Source organism: Lactuca serriola, chromosome 6 (assembly GCF_051521515.1).
Source record: "Lactuca serriola cultivar US96UC23 chromosome 6, Lser_US96UC23_V15, whole genome shotgun sequence".
In the NCBI taxonomy this organism is placed as follows: Eukaryota; Viridiplantae; Streptophyta; class Magnoliopsida; order Asterales; family Asteraceae; genus Lactuca; species Lactuca serriola.
This window is the reverse complement of record NC_136413.1, coordinates 34503389-34516134: the sequence shown is the minus strand read 5'-3', so window position 1 is coordinate 34516134 and position 12746 is coordinate 34503389. Positions and strand designations below refer to the sequence as shown.

General features: G+C 30.1%; 1 long non-coding RNA gene across 1 annotated transcript; it reads right to left on the bottom strand.

Annotated features, from left to right (window-relative positions):
* Positions 1–8305: 8305 nt before the first annotated feature.
* On the bottom strand, positions 8306–12478 carry LOC145060601 (uncharacterized). The gene is made up of 3 exons (XR_013686826.1): positions 12348–12478; positions 8696–12030; positions 8306–8628 (listed from the first exon to the last, which is right to left on the bottom strand). It is a non-coding gene; the product is annotated as an uncharacterized LOC145060601 (long non-coding RNA).
* Between the last annotated feature and the right edge of the window lie 268 nt (positions 12479–12746).

Below are 12746 nucleotides of genomic sequence, written 5' to 3'. Positions count from 1 at the left end.
TAGGAGTTGGAGCGGAGCTTTAGTCGACGGTGGCGACGATGGTTGTTATGGTGATTGGATTTATTGGGGGAATGCGATATGAGAAGGAGGAGGAGCAAAGCTACCGTGATGTAGATGATGACCGAAAGTTTACCCATCTCATGGGCGGCGGCCTTGTCGGTGCCGATGGGTGGTGTGAGAGAGATTCTCAACCAATCACGTCGGACTGGAGATCTTAATCTCTCTCACTATTTTTGGGATTTGGTAGTTGGAGACGAGGCGGACTGGCACGACGCCATGGGGAGGTGATCCGCATGTTATGATGCCATCCTTGAATCTGCCGGAGTCGATGAATATAAGAGAGGAGGGAAGAGGCGGACTAAAAATTGAGTTTTAAAACTGATATCCCTAAATTAAAGGGATATTAATTGATTTATATATTTACCATAATTAATTAAACATAAGATTACATATTTACCTTTTTGAAATGATTGGCCTATATTTACTCATACAATAACACAATAATTAGTTTAAACAAATGAACCTAGCTCTCTCTCTCTCTCTCTCTCTCTCTATATATATATATATATATATATATATATATATATATATATATATATATATAGTATGAAAAACATATTACAAGTTTTAGTAATATAAAAACACTACAACATTTAGTATAATATTGTTATAAAAAAAATTATTAAACACTTATAAGTCATACAAATAATATATATATATATATATATATATATATATATATATATATATATATATATAAATCAACATATATTTTATATATAAAAGTACTATTCTCTATAGAAAAATCTTCATTGTAATAACCATTGATGCAACAAAACTACTTTTTACAACTCTTTATATTTGAATAAAAAATATCTTTAAACACATCAAATTTTTTTTTTAAAAAAACTTACTTATATACGACTCATATAGCTAAAATATGTATAAATATAAGAAAAACAAAAAGTCATAACCAATTAATATCCACAAGTTGAAAAAAAACTCTAGAGTTATAATGATTAACTATTTTAAATTTGAAATCATCACTACACATAAATTATAAAACTCTTAAGTAGTAGATGTAATTCCAAGAAAATAAGTTTAAAGTATTTTGACATGATAATAGATATATAGAATCTCAAAGAACCGTCCTCTCTCTCTCTCTCTCTCTCTCTCTATATATATATATATATATATATATATATATATATATATATATATATATATATATATATATATATATATATATAATTTAGATTCACAAGTACAAACACATACAAACATGTGTATTATATATATATATATATATATATATATATATATATATATATATATATATATATACACACACACACACACATTAAATGTGTCCCCACGCAAAACATCGACGTTAAATAGTTTTTTTAGCGAATAGTTTCTTACGAGGAAATAATTATTATATTTTATTATTAATTATTATGTAATAAAAAATTATCACCTTTAAATGAAATATTTTAACGAATAGATTCTTACGAGGAAATAATTATTATATTTTATTATTAATTATTATGTAATAAAAAATTATCACTTTTAAATGAAATATTTTTGTTTATACACTATATTTATTTTGTCTGTTTATACTATTGATTTAATTAATTAATATTTGTGTCTATTTAAAGAAATATAAATTAATTTAAATACATGAATTTAATATTTTAAAATTTTCATTTTACTCCAAATTGAATTTCTTAATTATTTTCTTTAATTTAAGTTTTCAAACTTTTGACTAATATTAACGAATTTCATTCATGCTGGAATGAAATATGAATATTTTCTCATTAATTTATTCATTGGATTTTTTTCCACAGCAGCTGATGCTTGAAGAACGGACCACGAAATTTGAACGACACCTCTTAGCAACACCATTCTTTTAGAATAAATTAGTGTATTTGTTAGATTTTGATTTTTTTTTTCCCGATTTGACAGTTTTTTAGTGTTATTTTTAACAACAAATGTAATTTTTAGCAATTGTTACATGTATTCTATAAGAATTAATATAATTTTTGTTTTAATTCTTCAATTGATGATTCGAGAATTTGTTATTCTACAAGAAATATGTTCAAGGATATTTTTATTATTTTATGGTTCTAGAATATTTTTTTAACATACTCAAACATATTCTGTCAGAATGTCCGAATTAAAAACCTTATAATTCGTAAAATCGGATTTTTAAAATTAATAGAATCTATGATCCCTTAAAATATGCAAATTTCCTTTATTAAATCTATATTAATTAAGTAAAATACCCTTCTAGTTAAATTAGATGGTATTTTTCGATTATTTTTAATTCAATAATATATATTAATCACTTTCTTAAAATAAGTAAAATGATTGGCTCATATTTATGCATACAATAACACAATAACTACTTTGAATAGAATAACCTAGGCCTATATATATATATATATATATATATATATATATATATATATATATATATATATATATACACACACACACATACACTAGCAGTTGGCCCACGTAATGCGGCGGCAAAAGATTAGTTTGTTATTAGAGAACATATTCCAAAAACAAGTTACCACATTGGTTAATCGAATATGAAATTTTTTGAACTGTCGCGTTTTATTGGACATGCGTTCTAAGTCTATTGATTGTCTTTGTGTTTGTTCGATATGTATTTTCTTACATTGGATTCGTTATACCAAAAACAGATAATATACAATTAAATTTTCATCTGGTATGATACCAGGAAAAGTGTCATCGGTGAATAGTTTTTTTTCGGAGACATTTCACATTGCAAAAAACATGTGGTGAATATTTTTAATAAAATATGTTGAATATTAATTGGGTAGGTTGGTTTTAACATGTTATTCTATCTCTTTGTTGATTTTGTAGCTTTTGAGTAGATTCTTTCTACAATTGTTCTAACAATAATCTCTTTTGTCCTTCTAGAAAAAAACATGTGGCGAACAAAAAAAAAATTAGTGGTCAATTTGCTTTTCGATTAATATATTTATCGATTTTGCATTTGTTGTATGTGTGTTTTTATATATTAATCGGTTTTGCATTTGTTGTATGTGTTTGGTTTGCTTTTGGATTGATTTAGAAATTATCAAAGATCACCTATAGTCGTTTACCCGCGCAAAGCAATGGTGACAAATAGTTTTCTATCAATGATTAATTCATTTCGTTGAATAGTTTCATAGTAGCTATAAGATCAAACCATTACGTGCTAACCAAATTATAACATATTGATAATTATTTAGTTCTTACAATCTTCAAACAGTGATAAATCCATTTATATGTTACTTCCTTGCAAATTTCAATTAATCACTCATAAGACAAACTCCAAATAACTATAACATCTTAAGTTGTTCCGAAACTTTGTCCGGTTTGGTAGGTGGTGCGCTGGTGGTGACCATTGTCGAAGGTGTGCGCTGGTGGTGGTGACCTTCGATGGTGGTGAGAAGTCACCACCATTGATCATGGAGCAAAGAAGAATTGTTAATATTGTACATGGAACAAAGATGATGGTGGGTCAAGGGTTAATTTGAGAATGGTGGCTGAGAGGAAGAGTAGTGGCAGTTTGGCATGGTGGCGTTAATGAGTAAAGGGTGTAAGTCGTCTTCATTTTTCTTGTAGAGAAAGAAAATTGTTAGTTCGAGGCTTTTGGTTTCTGAAGGAGTCTCCCACTTCAAATGAACTGGGAATTGCTCACGTTAACTAAAAAAGGATTTGCCAAGATACGTAGAGAATTAATAAGTCAGGTCAATAGGATAATAATGTGAGATGAGTTGCGTCAAAGGTGGATAAGATGGGTGTTGTTAAACACACCCGATTTTAAAGATAGAAATCACTTTAAAAAATCAATACCATCTTTACATGGGTTAAATAACCCTAATTGATATGACTTAGAGGTAATAATTACATATTAACATAAATTGTTACATTTTTATTTTTATTTACCGATGGAAACAATATTTTATCAAAATATTAAATAACTTTTACATCTTTACCCATTTCAATTAAAACATATTTTCAATTTATATCATTTTCTATTTTGAAAAATTACTTTCAACCCTTCTATATATATATATATATATATATATATATATATATATATATATATATATATATATATATATATATATATATATATATATATATATATATATATATAATACTTCTTTGTCGTGCCGGTATTCAGAGGGTTTTGCGGAAAATAATTTACAAGTCGGTCACTATACCAAATAAGAAACTAAATAAAAATAATTTTTATACAAGTCGGTGAGTGTACCAAATAATAAAAATAATTGTTATTATCACTTATATTATTTTTTGGTTAATATAATTTTTATACAAGACGCTTTTAAATAAGAAACTAAGTAAAAATAAAGTATAAAACAACCAATATATTCTTGCTTTTAATCTTAAACAATAATATATTTATACATTTAACCTTAAATAACAATGTATTTTTATTTGTCACCCAAAATAACGTTTTTTTTTTATCTTGAATAAGCTTACGGAATGAAAAACTAATTGCCGTTGGAAATTAATCACCGGAAAATTTATATATATAATTAATTTAAAAAAAATAAATATAATTTTATAAGAAATCTATACAATCTCTATTAAAATAAAGAACAAATAAAATTGTTATATAATAATAATAATAATAATAATAATAATAATAATAATAATAAATTGTTAAAAGAAAATGAAAAAAAGCAAGATTAAGTTAGTATTTTTATCCCAAAGGACCAAAACTGTTATATATATATATATATATATATATATATATATATATATATATATATATATATATATATATATATATATATATATATATATATATATATATATATATAAACAAGGATACAACCTATTAATTTTTTAACTTAGGGACCAAAACTTATTAACTTTTTAAGTTAGGGACCAAAACTTCAATCAGACCAAAGCTCAAGAGTCATTTCTATAACTACTCTAAAATAAAAATGAAAATAGTTTTGAAAAGTGGACATAATATTTCGATTTACGGTCATTACATTTTTAATATGTTTTTAATTGAGTTTTTCAACAATGATTTTGAATTGGTGGTTTTGACTTTTTATTGGGTGCCTTTAAAATCACTCTGGATAAGATTTCAAAATATAGTTAGTTTAATTTTTAATTATTATTTTAATAAGAGATAATTGTAATTTAAGCTTATATATTTGTACAACTTAAAAATATTATTATTTTATTAATGGTTACTTGTACTATTAGCTTAATGAGTTGAACGTCTTAAAAAAATATTATTATTATATTGAATCTATTTTTAGAAATACTAAGATTTACTTTATAATGTAGTATATATATATATATATATATATATATATATATATATATATATATATATATATATATATATATATATATATATATATATATAAAATGTTTATAAGATGAATCATATCAACAAGTTGAAAGAGCCCATTAACATAAATGATGACGATGGGTCTGTTTGGCACGGAGTTTTTAAAAGTGTTTAGGAGCTTCTAGCTTTTAGATTTTGATAAAACGCTATACTTTAAACAAAATGTTTCGTTTGACAGTACGAGCGTTTAACTTTTAGTTTTAACAAAACGCTCTGATTCTATTAGCTACTTCATGTAGCGTTTAACAAAACGCTCCTAAGCTTTTGAAATCAATTTCCATAATTACCCTTAAAAATATATTTATATATTTATTTATTTTTAATCAATTGTCTTTTTATGTAATTTTGTATATTTCAAAAGCTTCCAGCTACTTTTACCAAACATCCATATAACAAATAAAAGTTACAGCTTCCCGCTACCCGCTACACGCTATATGCTACCCACTACCCGCTAACAGCTACTTTTGCCAAACACGCCCGATGTCTTTGTGAATCCCCTTAGTAAGTTGAATATTTGATTATGTTATTTATGTTATATGTTTTGAAAAGTTGTATGATTAATGAATATGTTTAATATTCATTTTCAGATGAGTGTGTGTGTTTTATAAAGAAATCACCATATGAATAAACTCAAAGTGTTTGTGCCATATTGGAGAACGTGATTCTAGAAATTTTCTTGATAAGAGTACAAACAATCAAACATGTAGAGTTTAACAGCGGTTTATGCCTATTCAACTATGAATAAAATCATATCTTGCAATTGTTGTTTTTCTTATATAAAATTATTTTAAATAACATATTCTTTCACACAAAAGTAATATATGTTGAATGCGTTCAACATCGAAATGACAAAAGGAAAAGGTATTGTCGCTCTCAAACTTTGAAAACATCCACAAATAGCTATGCATTTGTTCGCTAAAATATAGATCTTTCTTTTCATGTCAATTTCTTACTCACAATTTTATAGGCCAAACTTTTACATAAAATAATCAAGATAAAATAATAAAATAAGCAATTTTTTAAAAAATTATTCAAAAGATAAAGATTTCCTATCAATAATTAGTCGTGTTGATGACATGACACTATAAAAATACTTTATATGAAATGAAAAGCTGATATGATTGCCTAGTTTGACACCCCGAATAATAACCATGCATAAAATAGACATTTTCTTTGTGTAACCACCCGATTTTTCTACACATACATCTAAAGAATTATATGAGTTTTTTTTTTTTACAAATGAGAAGTTTTATTCTTACAAAAACAGTTTACATTTCAAGGATAAAATCGTGTTTACAATAAAATCTAACCATAAAAATAAACAACGAAGAAAATAGAAGGAAGTAAAATCTATTCTTCGATTCTATGTTCTCGTGCTCCTATCTCCTCACGTACATCGGCTGCTACCTAAACCTGCAAAACATGAAAATATCTACATCTAACCATAGGTATGGTGAGTTATATTGTATCTATTTTCATGTTATCATAATCTTTTATATTTTTCTTTCTTTCATTACTTCTTTACATAATCTAGCTCTATTCTCATTCTTTCTCATTTCATCTATCTCTCCTACTCTCTTCTCATGCATTCTTATTTCACCTATTTTATCTCATGCATTCTCATGCTCATCCCATACTCTATCTTTGCATCTTCTCAGACTCATCTCTCTTTTTATCTTTACCTTTTCTTAGACTTATCTCACTTCATCTATTCACTTGTCCCAAACTCTTGCCTATACACATGAAGAATCACAATGGTGCCATATTTACAAATGAAAAAGATAGACGAATTCATGTAATATTCATTTTAGTGCAATTACACTTTTATATTGTAGCTAGTCATTAATGTCATTCATAATTTTGATATCTCTTAATTTAAATTATTATTATTTTGTAGGCGGCCTATATAAAAAAACAGGAAGAGTTGGAAGCCGAAGGTGCTGAATTTGAGGATGAAAAAATATTTTATGATGTTGTTGATGGTCATGACAAAAAAAGACTTTATGAATTAGGATCTTTTGCAAAATCGGTTTCCAAGATTAATGGTAAAACAGATGAATCTTACATTTCGTAAAAATGATGAAATGGAAGAATTGAGGACCTTGTTGCTAAACAAAAAGAACAAAACGAAGAGCTTAAAGAAATAATGAAGGCCCAAGAAGACCAATACAACACAAGAGTCGAGCAACTTGATAAACAACTTAAATCAGCAATGGATATTAATAATGTTATGAGAGAATAACAAAACTAGTAGGTCATAAAATATTGATATGTTTATTGAAAAGTATTTATTTTAGAGTAGTCACTTTCCATTTTTCATGTAATAAATAATTATTGTATTATTTTATGATATAATGTAATTTGATTTATTTGTTATTTTTGTTTTTCATATATTACTACAAAATAATTTAGATTTAATTTATAAATCAGTTATCCATCTGTGCCTAAGGAATGTTTGCTATTGAATTTGATATATAATATACACCACATAAATTGTTAGGGATTTATCACCATGTAATTTGCTAGGGATTCATCACCAAGGAATTTGCTAGGGATCCACAACCACAAAATTTGTTAGGGATTTGTTACCACGGAATTTGGACAAAACTGCAAAATTGGTCCTTGTGGTTTGCAAAAAACTTTGGATGGGGTCCAAAAAGTTTTTGACTCGCATAGAAGGTCCAAAATCAAGGTTTTTCTAGATTTTTGGTCCCTGGTTCACTTAAAAAGACAATTTTACCCTTTTTATTTCTTTTTTCTATTTTTCTTTATTTATTTTGGTATTTAAATAATTAAAAATAAAAAATAAAAACTAAAATCTCACCCAACCCCCTTCTCTTTCTCTCTCTCTCTCTCCCCCCCACCGTCTTCCCCACCCTTGTTCCTTTGTCATCTAACGGGAAAACCTTTCAACCCTTCTCTCTTTCTTTTCTCCATTACATACTACCCTAAATTAGTCATCGAAGGTTTATTTCCGGTGATAATCTCCAATATCAAAATCCTCAAACTGTAAACATTCTTTCCGACCACAAACGTTTCAAAGCTGGAGAGACGAGTTGAGAAGTCGCTTTGTATCAGAAAGTTAGATGATTTTATCACCCCGCTGAGAAGACCTCGAATGTGAATCTATGCTACTGCTTTCGTTGCTCCGAGCGTTATTTCCTATCTGATTTCTGAATTTAACGGCATAAATTGAACGCCTTCGCTTCCTGCGAAATCGAAATCGGTTAAAGGTAAAAATTAGAAACCCTAGTTTTCGATTATGGGATTGCTTACCATGTTGGAGCTCCTCCAAGCTGCCTAAACATAAGTATTCATGAATAACAAAATCTTCGCCGTCGTACCAAAAACCGAATCGGAGCGGCAACAACCACCGGTTGCCATGAAGGCTGTGACATCCCCCAAAATCACGGCCAGAAAAGACCGATTTTGTTTATGCTTTATAAAAATCAGAGTACTTCATTTTATAAAAATGTTGCGGAATTTGTTCCCAGAAAAACATGGTAAATACGTTATTAAAACCTTTTCGAAGAAACGTATTTATTTCATTTTAAAACGTTTGGGATGTCATCGTTAATACAGAAACATAAGCATAAACAAAACTTACAATTATTTACACTAGTGATCTACATCTCTTTAAAACTCTCAATGTAATGTCACTTCATATCCACACATGTGATATAAATAAACTGAGTGGGTCAGGTTGGGAAACCTGGTGAGCACATAGGGTTTTCAACCCACAATAATATAATTATTATTTTTAAACATCAAACAATTAACCCAATTACCCATTCCCGTTATCCTCACATTACGTCCCTAAAACAACTAACACAAGGGACCTAGTCAAAGGACTATCATTGGGATGGAGTATACCTAGTGAGCACACAGTTCACACAGTTCGAATAAACACCTACAGGTTGCGAGCCTGCTAGTGTTCCACTGGACTGTCTAGAATAGTCCATGGTCGTCATCTATACTCCGCTAGATGACTAGATCATCAAGAACAGCTATAACGAGGCCTCTCATTATTTTATTTTGTCACATAGCAACTATTACATCTACCCATGTTTTACCCAACACATTTTGTAGATATAAAATACATATACAGTTTAAATCATTGAAAACATGTATAAAACGTTCATTCAGCATAGATAGCAAGTATACAGATAATATACACACACAACACGTAATTTATATAAAATACTTCATATCTATGTGTAAGTTGAAAGTAACTATGCACTCACCTGAAAGGTGGTGACTCAGCACTCGGACAGCGCTTCGATACTCTCAAAATGATTTTCCTTCGATAAAACCTAGTACCAATACCACTAAGGTTTAGTCTAACGATGTTAGATAACCGCGACAAATTAATTAGTCTGACTATTATTAAGCGTTAATAACACTCAATAATAGCCCAAATAATTATTTTAAGGACCTAATAACATTCTTATAATTATTTGAAAGCTATATAAAAAATTGCGTAAGCGTAGCACACTTACAACGAATTTTATCGAAAATCGGAACTTAATTGGAGCAGCGTTTCGAAACCGAAAAACTCCTTTTTCTCGGGACTCCGGGAGCCCCGGGGCTTCCCTAGGGTGCTAGGGGTTTTATCTAGGGCTTAGGGGTGGTTTGGGGTTGTAGAGAGAGAAAGTAGTGAGAGAAAGAAGTGAAAAAGGTGTGAAAATGAGGGCTGCCTTCGCTGCCTTTTATAGCCTGTGAGGCCTCGGTACGCTGGGCGTACCTCGGACCTACGCGGGGCGTAAGGGATCGGATAAGGTTGCCAGATCGACTCCAGCTGTCTCGCATTCGGAAGGGATAAGACCGAGGTTACGCGGGGCGTAGGGCGAGGCTTCGTGGCATGATCCGAAGCGAGATCTGAGATCATCATCGGACGGCCCACAACGTGCCACGTCATCAGTCTCGCACCAAGTTTCGCATTTTCATACTTCAACTTTAAAAATTCGTAAATTTCGCATACGAGCTCCATTTTCGACGTTCTTTATATCCACGCGATGACGGGAACGTACTCTACAACTTTCGTTTAGACTCCGTCGGCTAATTTTGGCTCAATTTTAAATTTTATATTATTAACGGGCCGAGACAGGATTGGTCCGTTAAATCCTCATAACTTATTCATCCGACATCCGTTTTCGCTCATCTTTTTCTCGTTGCGTTACTTTTAACGAGATCTTCGATTCTCGTTTAGGTCGTGTCGGCCAAAACCGCTCGATCTAATATTCGAATTTCGGGTTGTACACTGCTATTCTGAAACTTCGAAAAATCATAACTTCTTCATACGAAGTCAGATTTGGGCGTTCTTTTTATCGATGTTCTACGAATTTCGTTTAGATCGCTAAGGCTAAATCTCGCTCTATTGTAAATTCACTATTTACGCTTTCCGGTATCGTGCCAGTTCTGTCGCGAAACTTCGACGGGTCATAACTTCTTCGTTATAACTCGGATTTCGGTGTTCTTTATATGTATGAAAACCTTGTGACATATTCTACAACTTGTTTAAGATTATTTATTTTAAATAATCTTTTGTCGAAAAGTCGTTTCGACCCCTATTGCCTCTAAATTGACTAGCCCGGATTTACGGACGTTACAAAGGCCGCCGAAAAAATTAACCCAGTGGTCGAATTTGCTGCCATGGGTGATGTTTTTACAAATCTTTCTGATTGTGATAATGGAGCCAGAGTAGGACGATAACTTTGTAAAGTGTGCCTAAGAAGCCATCGCCAAGTCTATTCTTGGGGAGTTGAATGAGATCGCAGGGGTTGAATGTTGTGCTGGTTTCATGGTCTCCGAAGATGATTCTGGTGGGAAGCTTGATTTTGACTTGTAAGGAGATTGGGGTTTGGTTTGTGAGTTTGGTTGAGATGATCCTGTCTGGAAGAAGATGGAGAGAGAGAGAGAGAGAGAGAGAGAGAGAGACCCATCCTATTATTTTTTTTTTTTTTTTTTTTTAATTATAAAACAATTAAAAAAATAAAGAAAATGTAAAAAATAAATAATGAGTGTAAAATTGTCTTTTCAAATTTTCAAGGACCAAAACCAAAGAAAATTCTTGATTTTGGACCTTCCATGCAAGTCAAAAACTTTTTGGACCCCATCTAAAGTTTTTTACAAACCACGATGACCAATTTTACAGTTTTGTCTGGAATTTGCTAGGGATTCAACAACACAAAATTTGATAGGGATTCATCACCACCGAATTTGCCAGGGATTCACCAGCACAACATTTTTTAGGGATTCATCATCACGGATTTTGCTAGGAATTAACTACAACGGAGTTTGTGACGGAAGAATTACCACGAAATTTGTGATGGAATCCTATAACGGAATACACGACAGAATACCATCGACAACGGATTTCATTCTGTTGTCATATTTGCAAAGGATTGATTGTTTGTCTAGAAAACCCTTGCTACAAGGTTATTTTGGGACGAAAATCGGTCGTCGCAAATTCCATCGCTATTCGTCTGTTGCAACGGAATTTCAACTTTTCACAACGGATTCATTCCCTAGAAAAATCGTGTTTTTCTTGTAGTGTATGTCGATGCGTGTTTACAGTCATGCCTTAGTCTTGCCTTTATCTGAAGAAGTACCTGAAAAAAAAAAATTATATTCCACTGGGTAAGAATAAAGTTTAGTGAGTTCCCCAATATATTATATATCACAATACATATACATGCATACAAACAAATGGATCCCGTACATTTATTATTCCGCCATTAATAAGTGTATTTAATATTAAGGCCTACTTGTCATTTCGTCGTTAACACTCGGGTCTATAGGCTCCCAAACCTATTGTCGTTCCATTAGCAACCCCTACACTAATATGAATATAACAACACATATAACATAGATACACATAACATACATGAGCACATATTGGAATACATAATATAGTGAGACAACTCACCTGTTTTGTAGAATAGTAACATGAACTATTGAAAATAACTTCTCGGGTAAAATCATCTACTGGCTTCTCGGGAATTAGCTTCCAGCTAATTATGACTAAAACATGACTTAAACTAATAGAATATTGAGAGATTATTGAGAGGATTGATGTAGGAAATGAGTAACTTAAGCATTGTATTTATACTAGTAAGAATTACTATTTAGATATAATTTTTTAATAATAAATGTTAAATGTTGATATTCTCCATATAACTAGTTAGGTATATGACATATTCATGATGTAATCATGACAAATGTTTCTAGAAGATGGTTAATAGTAATTGGGTAATAATAGTAATTGGTAAAAAGTAAATATAAAAATCATAATTTATTCATACGAGCTCCGTTTTCGACATTTTTA